The sequence below is a fragment of the Herpailurus yagouaroundi genome, unplaced genomic scaffold (assembly GCF_014898765.1).
Source record: "Herpailurus yagouaroundi ecotype Mexico unplaced genomic scaffold, PumYag 161, whole genome shotgun sequence".
In the NCBI taxonomy this organism is placed as follows: domain Eukaryota; kingdom Metazoa; phylum Chordata; class Mammalia; order Carnivora; family Felidae; genus Herpailurus; species Herpailurus yagouaroundi.
The window spans coordinates 11683128-11699837 of NW_024412402.1; the positions used below are offsets into that span (position 1 = coordinate 11683128).

At 58.1% G+C, this 16710-nt stretch overlaps 1 long non-coding RNA gene across 3 annotated transcripts in view; it reads left to right on the forward strand.

Annotated features, from left to right (window-relative positions):
* Window positions 1-15646, forward strand: part of LOC121035525 (uncharacterized) — a 76692-nt gene extending 61046 nt beyond the window's left edge. Inside the window, exons 1-6 of one of the 3 annotated variants that reach the window (XR_005792933.1) lie at window positions 3356-3741; window positions 7860-7992; window positions 10575-10850; window positions 12000-12169; window positions 12642-12714; window positions 15578-15646. This is a non-coding gene — a long non-coding RNA (uncharacterized LOC121035525). Of the gene's footprint in view, window positions 1-3355; window positions 3742-5944; window positions 7993-10574; window positions 10851-11999; window positions 12170-12641; window positions 12715-15577 lie in introns of those variants that run through there. The other 2 variants (XR_005792931.1, XR_005792932.1) reach the window with 2 other exon arrangements.
* The last annotated feature ends 1064 nt before the right edge of the window (window positions 15647-16710 follow it).

Below are 16710 nucleotides of genomic sequence, written 5' to 3' on the forward strand. Positions count from 1 at the left end.
CCCCTGGGTCTGCGCTGGAGGCTGGGGCTGGGATGGCTTCCCAGCTCAGTGGGTGGCTAGGAGTTACTCATCTTCATAACCGAGAGCAAACAGCAGCGGCTCAGCAGGGAGGGTGGAAGGGGCCTGGCCCACCCGGAGCTTGTGTTGCCAAATTTGTTTGTGTTTATTTTGGTTCCTCTGCACAACGTGGAAACAAATGTGCGTGATACCGCTGCTGTTCCGTCTCTGCTTTTCGTGGGGTGGTGACAAGCCGGGGGTGGGGGTGGGGTGGCTTGGCTCAGGCCTGCCCTTCCCTCCATGAAGAGACCCCCTTTCTCCTGCCCTGGGGCCAGTTCTTCAAGGGAAGTTGGGGGGGCTGGGGTGCGGGGCTGAGAGGTGGGCAGGGGGAGAGAAGCCACGCAGTGGCTGGCACCAGGAGTTGGGAGACCTGGGTCTCCTGTTGCCTTGGCCATGATCATGGGTAACGGGGCTAGCGTTTAATGGGCACGTACTAATTACCTACATTCTTTCACTTCAAAGATACCCTTACTATCAAAAATACCTACTCTAAAATGATAATCATGTACTACCATGGGAGTGCTAATTATCACTACAATGGCAATCATATTACAATATATAACTGTATCAAATTAACGTGCTGTACAACTTAAATCTATCTAATGTTGTATGTCAAATATATTTCAATTTAAAAAAAAACCCTACTCTCTCCTTCCTGGCACTGGGAGTACCGTAGGAACAGAAAAGGAAACATCCTCGTCCCCACGGAGTGTACCTTCTGTTAGCTCTACGACATACATATTCTTTCCTCATTTTGCAGATAAGGAACCTGAGGTTCAGAAAAGATAAGTGCTTTCTTTGCCTGAGATCCCTTCACTTGCTCAGCAGGTCCCGTACCCTCCGTGGCCTCAGTTTCCTCCTCTGTAAAGATGAGGAGTCAGATTGGAGGCTCTCCAAGGCCTTCCGTCCCTGATGGTCTAGGCCAAGGGCATGGGATTTGGAGGGAGAACTTCCCTGGGGTACACACGCATGCCCGGTGCTTGCAGGGAAACTGAGGAAAGGCTTGGCCTGATTTGAAGTCGGTGGACGAGAGGCCGTAGGGAGAGGGCAGCAGTGTTTTGGGTCTGGGACGCTGCTTAGCGGCTTGCCCTCTGGGGGGGGGGGGGCAGTGGGGGTCAGGCTCTGCGGCTCCGAAAAGGTTCTCTCATCTTCAGGTTAACAACAAAATGCTCCAGGAAGAGAAGTGCCGTGTGCATTCGGTCGTCTATATTAAATCCTGTAGACTACCTGACCTTTCAGCCGTGAGGGTCCAGGCCCCAAATTTACGGTGCTAGACCCAGAGGGATGAGCAATTTTCAGGACGTTCCCTGCTGGGGCCTCTCGGCTTCCTCCTCCCAGCCCCGGCCTCCAGCCTGCAGTCGAATTGCCAGGGCATCTTTGACCTGAATTGACCTGACATGAGGGAACGGGCAGTGGGGGAGACACCTTGCTTGGAACCTGCAAGGCAATGAGTGTGTACGAGTTCCAGGTGCCCTGAGAACACGCAGGGAGGGCTGTGTCCACCAGGGCCCCGCCGCTGAGCCGCCGTGAGGGGACCCCGAGGGCTTGGGGAGGGCTGGCTACAGTGGCCCTCGGAGGCTGTGAAGGTCCAGGAGGGCAGACAGAGCTCCTGTCTGAGGAGGAGAAAGCTGGGAGCTGGTGGGAGGTGTATGAGTTGGTGGGAGGCCCTGGAAGGTGAAGCCTTCGCTGATGTGCTCCTCAGGATCAGAGCAGTAGTTTGAGGCTATGGTGGCAAAGTCAGGCCGGATAAAGGACTTCCTAACCGAAATGCCTGTCGTGGCTGAACTGGGGGTGCCGCTTTCTCTGGAAGGAAGACTGCCTAACCTCTTGACACCTGCAATGACGAGAGGGCAGCACGGCCAGGGGCAGAGGGCTGGAATCAATGACCCCTTCCCTGCCCTCCTCCAGGATCCTATCAATCCCCCAAGTCCTAGGACCTTAGCCTGCCTGATATCAGAAAGGAGCCATGCTGGGGGAGATGCTCCTGTAGTGACGGGGTGCGATGGCCCTTCCTGACCCCCTTCCGTGGAGAGGCGCCTGAAGGGACCTTCTAATACCCCTCCTGCCTCTGCCTTCCCTGCCCTCCCAGGCAGCCCAACCTTATCTCAGCCCCTCTCCTATCCGGCCTTGCATGGGAAAGTTCTTCTTCAGGTCTGCCCTGCAGCCTGTGCTGACTGGTGGGGAGTCCCCTGGTAACAGCCTGCCCCCCACCTGCGGGGACCTGGGGAAATGTATTGCTTGTGGCAGCGTGTCAGTAGGCTCCGCGTGGCGCGGCCGGGCAGGGCTGACAGCGGAAATTGGAAGCTGGCTGCTGTTTGACAGGTATATTATTCCCGCTGCCCTCGATTTATTTACCAAACAGCATGCAAGAGCCCCAGAAAGCTCCCAGAAAGAGGGAGGGAGTTGAGGCCAGGGAGGCTTTGAAAGGGTGAGGTGGCCTCGGTGTGCCGACGTTGGCACTGTGTGGAGAGGGGAGTGGGGAGCCAGGCCGATGTGGGTGGCGGAGGCCCCCGGGTCTTTGGGCCGTCTGTGGAAACTTCCTCCACGGCCCCAGCAAGAGGGGCTTCCTAAGCATCCTGGGGGATGCTTAGTGGTTTGGGGTCAAAGTCAAATGAGAGCCCATGCCTCACAGGTGGTTTGGGGAGGGGTCCCTGCCTTGCCTGGCACACAGGGGGAAAAAGAGGGCTATGTTGAAGAGGGGGGCCTCTCGGGGTGGGTGGGCGGAGCAGGGCTGCCCCGTGTGGTTGTCCGGCTGCCCATCAGCACACAGGCGCCCAGGCCTGGGGGGAGTGGGGTCTGACCTTGAACCTACACCGAACGAGGCACCCTGCTACAGGGTCATGTCTGCCTGGAGGGGGCACCTTTCCCTAGTTTGCTCAAGGGTGCCCCGGAGGCCCAGTGACAAGTCTATGAAGGGAAGCAGGATGTTTGGATTCAGACAGACTGGGATCCTGGCCCATCTGGGCCACACACAACCCACGTGACCCGGGGAAGGTCCCAGCTCCTTGCGCTCTCGCAACAAATGGTAGGAGTAAGAATGCCACTTCTGGGGGCTGCGGTGAGGAATAAATAAGATAATCCACACGAGTGCTTTGGAAGCTGTGAAACATACACGCGGTTTTTCAGGGTTTCTAAATGAAGAGAGGGAAAAGGCAGAGGGAGCGATTCCCGCGTGCGTCCCAAACGTGGAGTGGTGAGTCACGGGGACGGGAATGTCTGCAGCGTGTTCGGGGTGGGGTGGATGTCGGAATGTGGGTGTGCCCGTGTGGATGTGCTCTGCACAAGATGAGGAAGCTCAGCCCAGGAGCCCTTGGCTGCCGCCTGCGAGTCTGTGCTCCGCGCCTGCGACCGCGTGCTGGTCTGTTACCCGTGTGCCAGGTAGGGTGTGGGGACGTGTGTGTGTGGCTCTGTGAGAGGCTTTTCTGCAATTCTGACGGAGCTCTGCACGGATGCACGGGGTGTGGCTGTGCACGAGGGTTAAGGTGCCGGGGTCGGCGCGCACAGGAGCGTGTGCAACTTGGCGTGTGTACACGCCCCTCCCCCCGCCCCCGCACAACGTGAAAGGAGGCTTGCGGTGTCTGCCGTACGTCTCCCGCTTCTGAACCTGATGCAAGATTCATGAAGCATCGGTTTCTAGAAAGGAGGAGATGGCGGTGGAGCGGGGATGACATCCCATCCTGAATGGTGAGTCACAGAACAGAGCGGGGCTGGATGTAAGATTCCTCCCTCTCTGGGGGACGCAGATGCCTGTGCGTCTATTTTATTTTATTTTTTTCCCCTGGCTTCTGGTCTGGGAACTTCCCTTCCTTGGCTTGTAATAATGATGATCCCACCCCCCCCCCCCCCCCCACACACACACTGCCCCCACCACCCAGCACGCTGACTGTGGTCCCAGAGGTTGGCGGGTGCAGGCAGGAAAGCGAGAAGTGCTGGGGTCCTAATTCATGCGAGCCTCCTGTGCCCCATCAGATCGGGCGTCTCTGGAAGAGCGGGCAGCTGATGATCTGGGGACCACAGGTGGTAACTGGGAAGCAGCATCTCTGAGGTGGGCAGTCTCCCGGAAACCCCAGTCAAGTCTCCGTGTTGGTCCAGCTCCTTCTTCTCCAGGGTCACCAGACTGGAACTGAGACTCCCTGCAGCGGGTTCATTCACACCTGCAATGTGCCCCTTGCACCCCATGAGGGGGAGGGGTTCCTGGTCTTCATAGGGCAGCAAGGTTTTCAGGCTTCTTATGCTGGGCCCTGGGTGGAGCGGGACTGGAAAGGCTGCAGAGCACCCATCCTTGCTCTGATGCTGGCACCCAGCTTCTGGTGATGGATATGGCTGTGATGTGGGGTGGGCTGGAAGGGTCCTAAGAGGAGCCCGGCATGCTGACCCCTGTGGAGGAAGGTGCTGTGGAGGCTGGCAGGGGTGCAGATGCGTATAGCCGGGAACGAGACAGGGAGTCCAGAGGGGCAGGGACCTGTCATGTCCATTTATGCTTTGTGTACTGGAACTCGGCCCTCTGGGGAAGGAGGAGTGTGGGCAGGGGAAGGCAGTGCCAGAGAGGCTGGGGGGCCCTCTGTCCCCCAGTCCAGGCCAGGACATGCTCGTCGCCGACAGCCACACGGCCCTGCTCCTCCTGGGTCCCAGACCCGACTGTTTCCTGCGTCCTCTCCCTTGGGCCCCTGCCCCGCCACCAGGGAAGCACATGTTTGCGCCTCTGACCCTGCCTGTCAGCCTCGCCCCCCTCTCTCTGCTTCTCAGCATCCCTACCCCCCTTGTTTCTTGCTCCTAGTTCTGCACTTGACCTGCTTTCTCCTGAAATCCCATTCCCCATCCTTTCTTTGGATGCCCTCGCTCAGAGGGCTGGTAAATACAGAAAGAGCAGGCCGGGCTGGAGAGAGGCAGAGGAGCCTCAAACGCCCTCTGCCCTGCTGTCCCCAGATGGGTGTCACCACCCCAGAGAGGAGGGGCTCCTTTGCGACGTGCTGTTGTGCACACACGTGTGCGTATGCTCATGCGCGGGCACACACATGGCTCACACACAGCTCCATGCCTTCATGAGGAGGGGAAGGAGGCCTCTAGGCAGGAAAAGAAAGAAGTCAGAGTGACATTGGTGCTTCAAATGTATCAGGGCTCTGAAAAGAGAGTGAGCAAATGAGGGGAAATGGGCAGGAGGCATGCACGCTGGCCTTGGCTTCTCTGGGCCTTGAGCTTCCCGCTAGACCCCTCTAGTGAGTGTGGCTGTCTACCTCCAGGCCTGCCGGCTGCCGCCCGAGACTCATCCAGGCATGTGTCTGAGTAGGTCAGCCCTCGAACTCCTGGGGGCTCCATGCTGATCCTGTGGCCACCAGCCTGAGGTGAAGTGTTGGGACCCTGCCCCAAACCCCAGACTCCTTGGCTGAGGACTCAAGACCCTTCACAGCCAGCCCCGCCTTTCTAGCTACCCACCTCCCCGTGCCCTGTGTGGCTTCTCATCAACTCCCTGGCGTAGGATACAGCATTAAAAACCCCAGCAATCGGGCGCCAGCGTGGCTCAGACGGTTAAGCGTCTGACTCTTGGTTTTGGCTCAGGTCATGATCTCACGGTTTCGTGGGTTCAAGGCCTGCATTGGGTTCTGTGTGCTGACCTTGCTAAGCCTGCTTGGGATTCTCTCTCTCCCTATCTCTCTGCCCCTCCCTTGCTCGTGCTCTCTCTAAATAAAGAATAAATAAACATTAAAAAAAAAAAAACCACCCAGCAATATGCACTAACAACAACAACAACAACAACACAATAAAAAGAGTTTGGAAGTTGGACCATCAGATTGGTCCCTGGGAGGGCTGCTTGATCTTGCTGTTTCTGGAGGCCCCACCACCTTCTTTGCTTCGGGTAGTCAGCTTTCTGGGTTTTTCCTTTTCCCAGTCTTTTCTCAGCTGTGTCTCTGAAGAGCTCAGATCACCCTGGCCACAGGGATTGGTCCAGAGATGGGGAAGTCAGCCTTAGGACGTTTGTTGGAAATTCTGGAAAGGGTTCTCTTTCCCCTGGCATGGCCAAGCTGATAGAAGTATACCCAAAGATGCTTCGTCTGTGCTCGGGGAGACTCTTCTGGAGAATAAAGCCACACAGGAGAGCAGAGTGCAGTGATGGAGAACCCATGTACTCAGTAACCTCAGTAGAGTGCCTGGATACAGCCACACCTGAAACACTGAAACCATACCTCCTCCCGCACAGTTCACTTCCAAGAGCCGGTTCCTTTTTTCTCTTGCTTGCTGAAGCCAGTTTGACTTGGGTTTCTGTCTCTCACAAAGCGAGGGGTTGGCCAGTATGGGGAGGGGACTTAACCTCTCTGAACCGGAGTCTCTTCATCTGTCAAATGATCTCCTTACTCGCCCTGAAGGGTGGGGCCCCGCAGGCCCGCCGGCAAGAGCGGGAATGGTCTTACAAAAGCTCTTGCCAGGGTTATCTCACCTGGTCCTTTGGAGAACTCTGTGAGGTGCTTAGTGACTGTAATGGTCGTGCTCCACTTGGAGGGGAGGACTCTCGCAGTCAGGGAGGTAGCAGGTACCGGATCGCTTTCGCTTCATCCTCGCCACCCCCCCCCAAAAGAAATAAATAAAAACTTAAAAAGAAATCCCCCCCATTGGTGTATGTGTCAGCCTCCACTGAGTGCAGGGTGGGAGCAGACCCTGGCTAACCGCTGGGGTCCTTGGGCAGGTGGTCGTTGGGATAAGGCTGCCTGGGAGGGCGGGCAGCGTTTGCCCTAAAAGCAGGAGGACACTGTGGTTGTGAATCGTCCCGAGAAGAGGAGGGTCCCCGGACAGGTGGAAGCAGGAAGCCCTCCCTTGAACAGGGAAGTGCTCCCCAGGCACCAGGGACAACTTGTAAAGATCAGCAGGATCCTGGGGGTCTGGGAAGGGTTCCTGGACAGCGGGGGTTGAAGATGGCACGCGCCTCGTGGAGAACAGCAAAGGCCATCAGAAACTGAGCGTGAACCACGTACTCAGGCCCGGGCTTGGGGTTTCGATCCCATCACGCCGGTACGACCAGGTATTGTCCTCCCATCGCTCGGGAGGAAGTACCAAGCGCTATGGGGATAACAGCTTTCTCAGATCACGCAGTTAGGAGGAACCTGGGTTCGGATTCAAGCCTGGGTCGAAAGTTCGTGACTGTAGCTCAAGTGGAGGCAGAGGGGACCAGAGGGGGGGAGCTTTGTGGTGGTCCCCACTTTGGCAATGAGCCACACCATGCCGTGGGAGTCCAACTCCTGTGACTCGGGCGGTGAGTCTTCCCCGGCTCTCCCTGCACCCTTGGGCCCCTATGTGATTGAGCCATCGGGACCTACGGGCAGGGTCAGATGGGCCGCAGTGACAGGCAGCAGGCCTGGCCTGCAGCCTGAGTATGGGTCAGCCGGAGACCCCAAGGGGAAGGTGAAGCTTGGGCACAGAGTCTGGCACAGCGTCAGCTGGGCACTGGCGTCCGTGTGGCCCGCTTCTCCCACGGCCATTCCGGCACCTGACAGCCCCGGGCCGGGAAGGGAAGGCTCGGAGTGCCTGGGCTCGACGTGGAGCTGGCAGGACCCGATTCTCCATGTTCTCATCACAGAACTACACCTGGGCGAAGCTTCCAAAGGAGCCACCCAGGCTAGGCTTCCCTCCCCAGGGCTTTGGACGCCGGCACCCTCCCAGCCTCCTGTGCTCGCAGCGCTGGAGAAAAGAAAACGCGTGCCCCCGAGCCAGCTGCATGAAGGCGAGGGGTCTGTCCTTTGCTCCCAGACCATGTCAAACTACAGAGTTATAAACGAGATGGAAATACATTTCTAAAGTATCTGCTGCTTTAGCTCTTCTGTTCCAGGTTGAGCTGCCTGCTGGTTCCGGAGAAAGGACAAGAAAGCCCAGGGCTGCCCGGAAGCAGAGGCTGAGACTGAGCCTGGGGTCCCACCTTCCCTCCCTGGGGCGCTGCAAAGACTCCAGGTAAGGCAGGAGCAGCTCTTTCTCTTACTCTCTCTCTCTCTTTCCCTCTCTCTCTCTGTCTCCCTCCCTCCCTCTGTCTCCCTCCTTCTCTCTCCACCCACCCCGGTAGCCCAAGGGAGAGACTCTGGGTCCCAATGGGTGATGTGGCTTTCTGTCTTCTCGATCAGCAGCTCAGTGCACAATGGATCCATTTATAGTCATAGCAGCTTTCCAGCCCCAGCACTGCCACCAGTGCTAACTCAAGGCTGGTGCGGGGACGGCCACCAACCCGCTTTCCTTCCCGCCTTCCGCAACTAGAGCTCAACGCGAGGCAGGGAGCAGGTGGGAGCCTGGGACCCAGGGGTCAACCGGCCCAAGGTCTCCTGGGCCACACCCGCCATGCAGGGCCCTCTCCCAGGGGCAGGGGGTGGTCCAGCCATGTAGAGGAGCACGAGGGTCGGGGATGCCAGGAAACAGACAAAAGGCCGGTGCGAGGGGCACGTGAAAGGCACAGGCGAACCGCGGGTCCTCCGCGTGGCAGGGACCCCAGAAGCCATCCAGCCTGGTGGTTCCTGACCGCTGCAGCACACAGAACATAGCAGGTGACGCTCCCCTGCTCCTCACACATCCAGCTCCTTCCATGTCACACTCACCACCCTCTCTCCACCCCACACTGCACAAGCGGGGTGATGCCCTGTGCACACAGAGAGCAGAGCTTCGGCAACCCCCGAGGCCACCCAGCGTGCCGTGGCTCCTGTCCATGCTGGGCTTCCCAGTTGGACAGACATCCAATAAATATTGGTTGAATGAAAACCTGCGTGCTTTCCACAATGCAGATGACCAGGCCTCACCCCAGCGCCACTGAATCGGAATCTCAGGAGCGGGAGCCTGGCATTTTAATAGTCTACAGAGCTTCTGGGTGGTTCCAACGAGGTGCATAGGTGAGAAACCGAGGGTAGAAACGACTTGCCCAGGCCGCTGCGCTCAGTGGTGAGATCAGAAGCCCGGCCTCTGAGGCCGAGTGGTGGGTGATGGGGGTCAGGTGGGCTTGGGCTCCCTGGAGGTAGTGTGCCTGAGCAGGGGTCACAGGTAGAAGGGAAGAGAGGAGGCCCGGTGGAGGGAAGGGGCAGGGGAGTTCTGGAAGGCTGGCCGTGACACTGAGCACATTCATTCCTTTCTGGAGAGAACCTGGAGCCGTGGAGAGAGAGGGAGCGGTCGCCCCGCAGCAAGTCTAAGAAGGCTTCCTTGAAAAGGAGCAAGTTGGGTTTCTGTGGCAGTCCAGCCCCGGAGAGGTCACACGGGGGGTGGACTTGGCATGAGAGAAGCGGCAGTCAGCAGACCTAGCCTGGAGTCCGGGTTCTGCCCTCTCCAGCCGCGTCCCCACACCACGCCTCAGTTTCCCCTGTGACCCCCTGATTGAGAAATAGGGGATAATAGCACCAATTCGCTTGTAGTGAGCGTAAAGGGACGACGAGAACACGGGGGTGAAACCACTTCTCAACGGGGACTTGCCAGACGCACAGAAAGAGCTGGGGTCCGGAGTTTCACAGACAAGGGTCTGAATCCGGTGCTGCCACTTCCTAGCTGTGCCACCGGGAGACAAGTGACTTAAGTGTCGTCATCTGTAAAATGAGGATAATGAACCTCTGCATCACAAGATAAATATGAGTTGTCAGCGAGGGAATGTGTCCCTGGCACATAGCGGCTCAATTAGCGTCTCTGTTCCTTTTGCTGGGGGGGGGGGGGGGGGGCGGTGTGGCCTGGCAGAAAAGTGACATTCAGGTCTGGCCCCTCCCCTGCCCAAGTGGCCCGACCTCGCCTCACCTCTGTGAGCCTCAGTTTCTGCACGCGCGGCGGGGGGGGGGGGGGGGAAGTGGAGTGTCATCCGAACCTCACCGGAGGACTTTGCAGAGGAGCAGTTTACTGGAGGGGTTCCCTAAACGAGGGGGACCTGCTGTCAACCAGAATGACCAGATAAAAGCAGCCATGAATAGTCAAGGGCCACAGAGCAAAGGGGCCGGGAGAGGAGGGAGGTGATGGGGGTCACAGGTGGCCAGCACCCAGCCCCGCCTCGCAGCGCCCAGCACACCCGGCCTCGCTCCAGCCAGAGAGCAGCTCCTGGCGCGCTCCGGTCTGGCCCGGCCCGAGGCCAGTCTGCCGCCCGCCCTGCCTGGCATTGATGGATGCTGGGGCTGCAACAGCGGGCTGGAGCCAGGATCAATACTCTAATCAACACCACACGGAACCGCCAGCGCTTTTCCCCCCACCGAACTTGGTGTGCGTGGGGTGGGGGGGACGTTGGGCGTTGCTGAGAAGGGGGAGAGATGAACTCCAACGCTGAGAACTCGCTAGATGAATAATTGAATCAGTGGGAGAGGAGGAGGGTCGGGCAGCCTCACCGGAGCCACCCCGGCTGCAGTTGGGGGCCCGGAGGCGGGGGCCTCGTGGACCGCCCTGGCCAGGGGAAGGGATTTGGGACAAAGGTGCAGGCTCGGGTGGGGGGATGACACGGTCATCTGCTGCTTTGCAGCCCGTCCGCTGCGTGCCCCCACCCCTGGGATGTGCCAGCTTATTATCCTCACCCTGTCCCCTTCTCCTTTCAGGCCTCCTGCGGGACCCTGGATCTGAGGCTCCCGCACAGACTCCAGAATGGCCTTTCCTTCCACGTCTGAGTTCCCTTCTGCGTGGGGTCCCAGGTCTTCCTCCACCCCATGGGCCAGAACCTTTTATCTGGGAGCCCAGGGCTCTTTTCCCGGCCTTGCCTTGAGGGAGGCGTCTGAGTCCCGGAAGCTCACCTGCCGTCATAGCTTTCGTCCACTTGCTTCCGAGGCACCACGCCTCGCTCTCCTGAGCGCCCAGTGCCGTGATGAGTGTCGAGGGTGAGTTGAGGCCTTTGCCGTCCCCCTCCAGCCCCTGGTGCCCTGCTCCACTGCCTCTGTGGTCATCCTAGGGCCTGTGCACCCCACTGCCCTCCAGGGAGGAGGTCTGGGCATCTCCCACTTGCCCACCCGCCCCCCACCCTCTACCCGGCGTCGAGAGCCTTGCAGGTGTAACATCTGAGCCCCACGGGAGGCTCACGGGGGAAAGGACTCGGTCCTAGTTTATGGCTCTGCCAGGGTTTAGCTGTGTGACCTTGGAAGCGTCACTTCATCTCATTGAGCCCCACTTCACTCAGCTATACAAGGAGGATAATCGTCTCTGCCCTCCCGGCCCTGTGAGGTTTCTGAGGGGAGAAAATGCAATAATGCTTCCTAATGGCCCAGGAAGGCTCAGCCAGGAAGGGGCAGGACGGGGCTCAGGCCGACGCTGCTGACTCCACACCCCGTGATATCAATCGGCCAAAGCCGGCCGTTTCCTGGCGGGGACACAGTACAGGAATGCAAGCATCGGATGCATGTGGGTGGACCTTGTGAGCAGTTGGGGGGTCAGGGACGGGACCCCACACCTCATCTTTTGTCATCTGTCACCGGTTCCTGCGTACCAGTCCCAGGGGTCCACGGAGGTCTGTGCTCAGGGTCAGGGCTCTGGGAAAAGGAAATGTGACCCCAAAGCCTGGCTAAACCAGGGAGGGTCTATGGTCAGCAATACTGTCCCTGGCCGGCCCCCTTTATTCCTCTCCCCAAATCACCTAGAATGTCACAGCCAGGAGAGACCTCTGAGACTTTACAGAGGAGATCCCTGAACTGACTCCAAGGCCACTGCTGTTTGCGGGGAGATTAGTGGTTTGCAAACTGGGTTCCTGGGGGACCCCGGGCCTGTGGAGATTGCCGTGGAGGCGCCGCGATGGGGGTGGGTAATGGAGGTTGAGTAAAAAGGGCTTTGCCTCCTCTCCTCTAGCTCCATTTGAGAGCCACTCCCTCCTCTTTGATCTGTATGTCACTTCCTTGAAAAACGTATGAAAAACAGTGTGAATCTTCTACCTGGCGTCAGTCTCCTGTGCCCAGACTGTGCACCCCACCCCCCCGCTCTGTCCCTCCCCTGCGGACTGCCCTCATCCGTCCCTGTGTGGTTCTGTGCTTTTTTTCCAGACCATGATCCTCTTCACCTCTGTGTGCCTCTCTAAAATCAAAGCCAGTCCTCTAACCAACCAACCCGGCCTCTGCTAAACAGACCATAGCAGAGCCCTCCCACGTATCGACGTGTATTTCAACCGGGGTCTTCTGAAGATGATGCCTCCGTTCGCTTTAAAGGTCTCGGGGTAAGCCAGCCGAGGAGACGCTTCTAGTCAAGGAGGTCTTTCGGGGCTTCTTCCCCCACAGCGAAACCAAATCCCTGCCCTGCTGCCTGGCCGCCCAAGGTGCTCCTCGGGGCACAAAGCTGAGTCTTGCTGCTGAGACCGGGCAGCCAGCGGGAGCGGCAGAGTCTGTGGTGGGGCGGAGGGAAGGAGCACAGGGTCCGGAGCCTTCTAAGCCTGGCTCTGCCCTGATCTGGGGCAAGCACCGTGCTTCCATTCCCTGCTCAGAACTGGGGGTGATGGCCAGAGCATCACCTCCTAGGGTGGGCATGAGAACGCCAGGATGGAATTCACGGGGAGCCCTAGAACGGTGCCAGGCGCAGAGTGCCCTTTGACCTTGTGTTTGCTGTTATGGGTAAGGGCGGGAGCAGAGGCAGACCCAGCCGCCCTGCAGGTGATTCATACCTCTGAAGTCCTTCCATGCCCCACACTCCAGCTCACGTCATCCCCACGATCATCCCAGTGCCACGTCCCTATTTTGCAGATGTTGAAATGGAGGCTCAGAGCAGGTCTGTAAACCTTCCCCCAGGGCCCCGCATTATGAGGGGGCTGACTCCCAACCCATCCACCTCCCTGCATTGCACTTAAACTGCCGAGGGCTGCCCGAGTCTGCCTGTTCCAACGTCACATTCGCACCCAGGGCCCCTCCAGTGCGCACCGCACTGGCCGCTTCCTGAAACTGTCCCGTCTACCCAGGCAGCCACGCCCACCCTGTCCCCTCTCCATCTCTCCCCTCCATCCCCTTCTCCCAAGATTTGGTCTGCTGAGCCGCTGCATCCCTCCATCCGTTCTGTTCATCCTCACTTTGGCTCGAGGGCCTGACCTAATTTACGGGTGGCTGGTTAGGGGAGTGTGTGTGTGTGTGTGTGTGTGTGTGCACATGTGTGCATTTGCATGCGTACACGCGTGCATATCTGGGGGACTGCAAAACAGAGGGAGCGTGTAGTGGGGGGGTAAAGAGTACCAGGCCGGGGGAGCCGAGCTGGGGAACTTCAGCTGGGCTCTGCAGATTGCTGGCCAAGTATATGACCGGCAACAGGTACTTAATAAATGCCCACCAAAGGGATGCATGTGTCCCCAGCACAGACTCTGGAGGGCAGTATCCAGAGCAGGGCTGCAGTGAGGCTTTCTCCTCCCAGGGCAAAGTGTCTGTCATCTGTCCGTGGCTGCCCTCTGTGGCCTGGGTGTGTGGGGAGGGACCTCGAGCTCCCCCGTTCATTGTCCAGTGTGTAGATTCCATCCTGGACGTAGAAGCCCCCTCCCCTTGCCCCTGCCCCCTGCTACGGAAGCCATGGTGGAAACGAGCAAGCGGGACCTTGGGGACAAGTCTGGCACCGACCGGCGCTTGTCAATGCTAGGAGACCTCCGGCAAGTTGCCTAAGCTCTCTGAGCCTCACTTCCCCTTTGGTGAATGGAGGCTCCTCCTCTCTGCTGTGATGGTCTCTGGGAGTTAAGTGGAGGCAAGGAGACTGCAGGGGCGTTCTCACGTGAGGACTTTCTCTTGTCTATACAATAGGGATATTTGGCTCTGTGTCACAGGGCCAGTGTGCAGGTTCCTCAAGATGGCTCACGTAGAGCTCTTTGCACACTGCATGGCATGTAGCAGGGGGTCGACAAAAGCAGCTACTTCTAGGAAGTAAGCGGCCAGCTTTCCCCCCAGGCAGGTCAACCCCCAGCTTACTTCTTCCCTTGGCAATGCAATGCAGATGCCGGCAGCCAAGCCCAGGAACTCTCTGGGTGTTCCATCTTCCAGGGTTTTTTTGTTTTGTTTTGTTTTTGTCCCAGGCAAACCAACCACTGATGAACTTCCTGCCTCTGGGACAAAGTGGTCCCCAGCATGACTGTCTGGGGGTCCTGGTGGGGCTGTGTTCCTGGGCTGGAAGAGGGACTGTATGACCTTTGGCTCTGGGGGTTTAAACTCAGCCCTGGTCTCCACCTGCCCTCTGGCGTGGGCAAGAGGAGGCAGGGTTCTGGGCCCAAGAGGCCTGGTGGGAAACACATAGCTCGCTTGGCTGCTGGTTGGGAAGGGAGGAAAGCTCAGGGAGCAGGGGCTTGGCCTGGGGGAGCCCCATCTTATTCTCGCCCTGGCGGCAAGAGCTGGAGCCCAGGCTGGAGGGCAGGCTGTGGGTCAGGACACCTGAGCTCCATCCCTGACCTTTCTGGTAATCCGTGGGCACGGTGTGAGGTCAGTCTGGGCATGGGCTTCCCCGCTTGTGGACTGGGGTGCCCCACAGCACTCTTTCCAGCATCATCAAGGGGCTGATAAGATACCGGAGACGGCAGACCCCTCTGTGAACGGCAGGTGCCGCCTTGCGTGTCCTCTGGGCAGGCTTCTGGCCCTCTCCCTGCCACCCTCCCTCCTCCATCCTGTCCGGACAGCAGCCGGTGGCCCATGGGCAGAGCCTCTCCCCAAGCTCCCCGTGGCCTGGCCGCGGCCTCACTAGAGAGCACATTTCTGCTCCATTAGCCGGCCATGAAATGTGTTCAGAGTTTCCTGACGGGCACAGAAGCTGCCACCACATAAAACAGGCAGAAAACGAAACGCTCATCTTCCTCCCGGACCTGGTATAGGCGGGTCAGTTCTGTATGATCAGCCCTCAGACCGTGGGCTGGAAAGACGCAAGATCCCAGCTCTGCTCACCACCCTGAAGAAACAACCTGCTTGTGGCAAAAAAAAAAAAAAAAAAAAAAAAGGAAAGTTGAAATACAATCACAGTTTAGTTCAAGTTGGATATTAATAGCTTCAGGGGCAGGGCTCAGAAAGAAAGAGGGGAGGGCAAGGAGAAGGGGAGAGGGGGCTGTGAACACCATCAACATCCAATTTCCTTGGAGAATCAGGAACCTGCAAGGCTCTGGTCTGGGGTGGGGGAGGATGGGGTGCTGCTGCCTGGGCACCGTGGGGACCCCCAGCCTCTGGCCCGCCGCCTCACCGGCCCGGACACCTGTCTCCAGCTCCAGCTGCCCCCTTTCCGTGCCTCGGTGCGCAGTGCTCTCTGGCCGGTCCATACATGCCCGGGGCTGTGGGCTCTCACATCTGTCGGAGACGGGGCCGGGGCCACACCTGTGGGGATGCTGCTGTGACTTACCCATCCCTGGCTGCGTGAGCGTGGGCTGCTGACGGCTCATAGCTGCCCCTTCTGCAGAGATCTGCCCTCTGGGCAGTGGGTTACCTCTAGCGGCTCCTCAGGGCACCCACCAGCCAGCCAATGACGGGCTGACGCAGGGAACAGTGGGCTGAGCGCCTTGCCAGGAGTGGAGGTAATATTCTTGGCTGATTTATGTTCCAGGGTGACCCATGCAGTGACTTGCCCTGAGACCCTCATGCCCTTCCCTCTGCTGCTTCTCTTACTTTTTTACGTGTTTTGGCTGAAGGGGACTCCCTCAAGAAATCATGAATCCCGAACCCCTGCCTCAGGCTCTGCTGTTAAGAAACCCACGCTTGGGGCGCCTGGGTGGCTTGGTCGGTTAAGCGTCCGACTTCGGCTCAGGTCACGATCTCACGGTCCGTGGGTTCAAGCCCCGCGTCGGGCTCTGTGCTGACCGCTCAGAGCCTGGAGCCTGTTTCAGATTCTGTGTCTCCCTCTCTCTGTGACCCTCCCCTGTTCATGCTCTGTCTCTCTGTCTCAAAAATAAATAAACGTTAAAAAAAATAAAAAAAAAAAGAAACCCACGCTTAAGAGCAGCTGGGTGGCCTGGAGCAGGTCATCGGACAATCTGAGCCTCAGCGCCCTCAACCAATCCCTCGGGAGGTGTTGCAGGTAGGTAGGTAACTTTCAAATTCGGTGACATACAACACACACTTATCATCATCCCACAGTTCTTGGGGGCAGAAGCCCGACTGGGGTCTCACGGGGCTAAAATCAAGGTGTCGGTGGGACTGCATTCGTCTCTGGAGGCTCAGGAGAGGGGCTGTTCTCCATTTCCTTGGCTTCGTGGCTCCTACTCCCCATCTTCAAAGCCGGAAGTGGCCAGTGAAGTCTCCCTTGTGCTCTGTCCCTCTGAGTCCAACTCTCCTGGCCCCCTCTTTTACTAACAGGGACCCTTGTGATCGTGTTGGGCCCACCCAGGTAATCCAGGATAATCTCTCCATCTCAAGATCCTTAGCCTAATCATCTCTGCAGAGTCTCTTTTGCCATGGAAGGGAGTATATTCACGGGGAAGAGGAGGGAGACACTTGGGGGGCATTATTCTATGTACTGTATACCCGGTGGATCTCAATCAATATCTCCTCATTTCCTCTCCGTAGGCATGTTATCGCACCCCTGTGAGACTATTCCTACATCCTTAATTTAAAGATCATGGTGGGGGTTAATAGGGATCAACGGGGTGTGTGTGGGGGGGGATTGCAGACGGGCATAGAGAAGGAGAGGCTAGTCCTATGGACTTATTTTTTTTTTTTAATTTTTAAAAGTTTATTTATTTATTTTGCAAAGGGGGAAAGGGCGGAGAGAGAGGGAGGGAGAGAATCCCAATCAGTTTCTTCGCTGTCAGTGCAGAGCCCACGT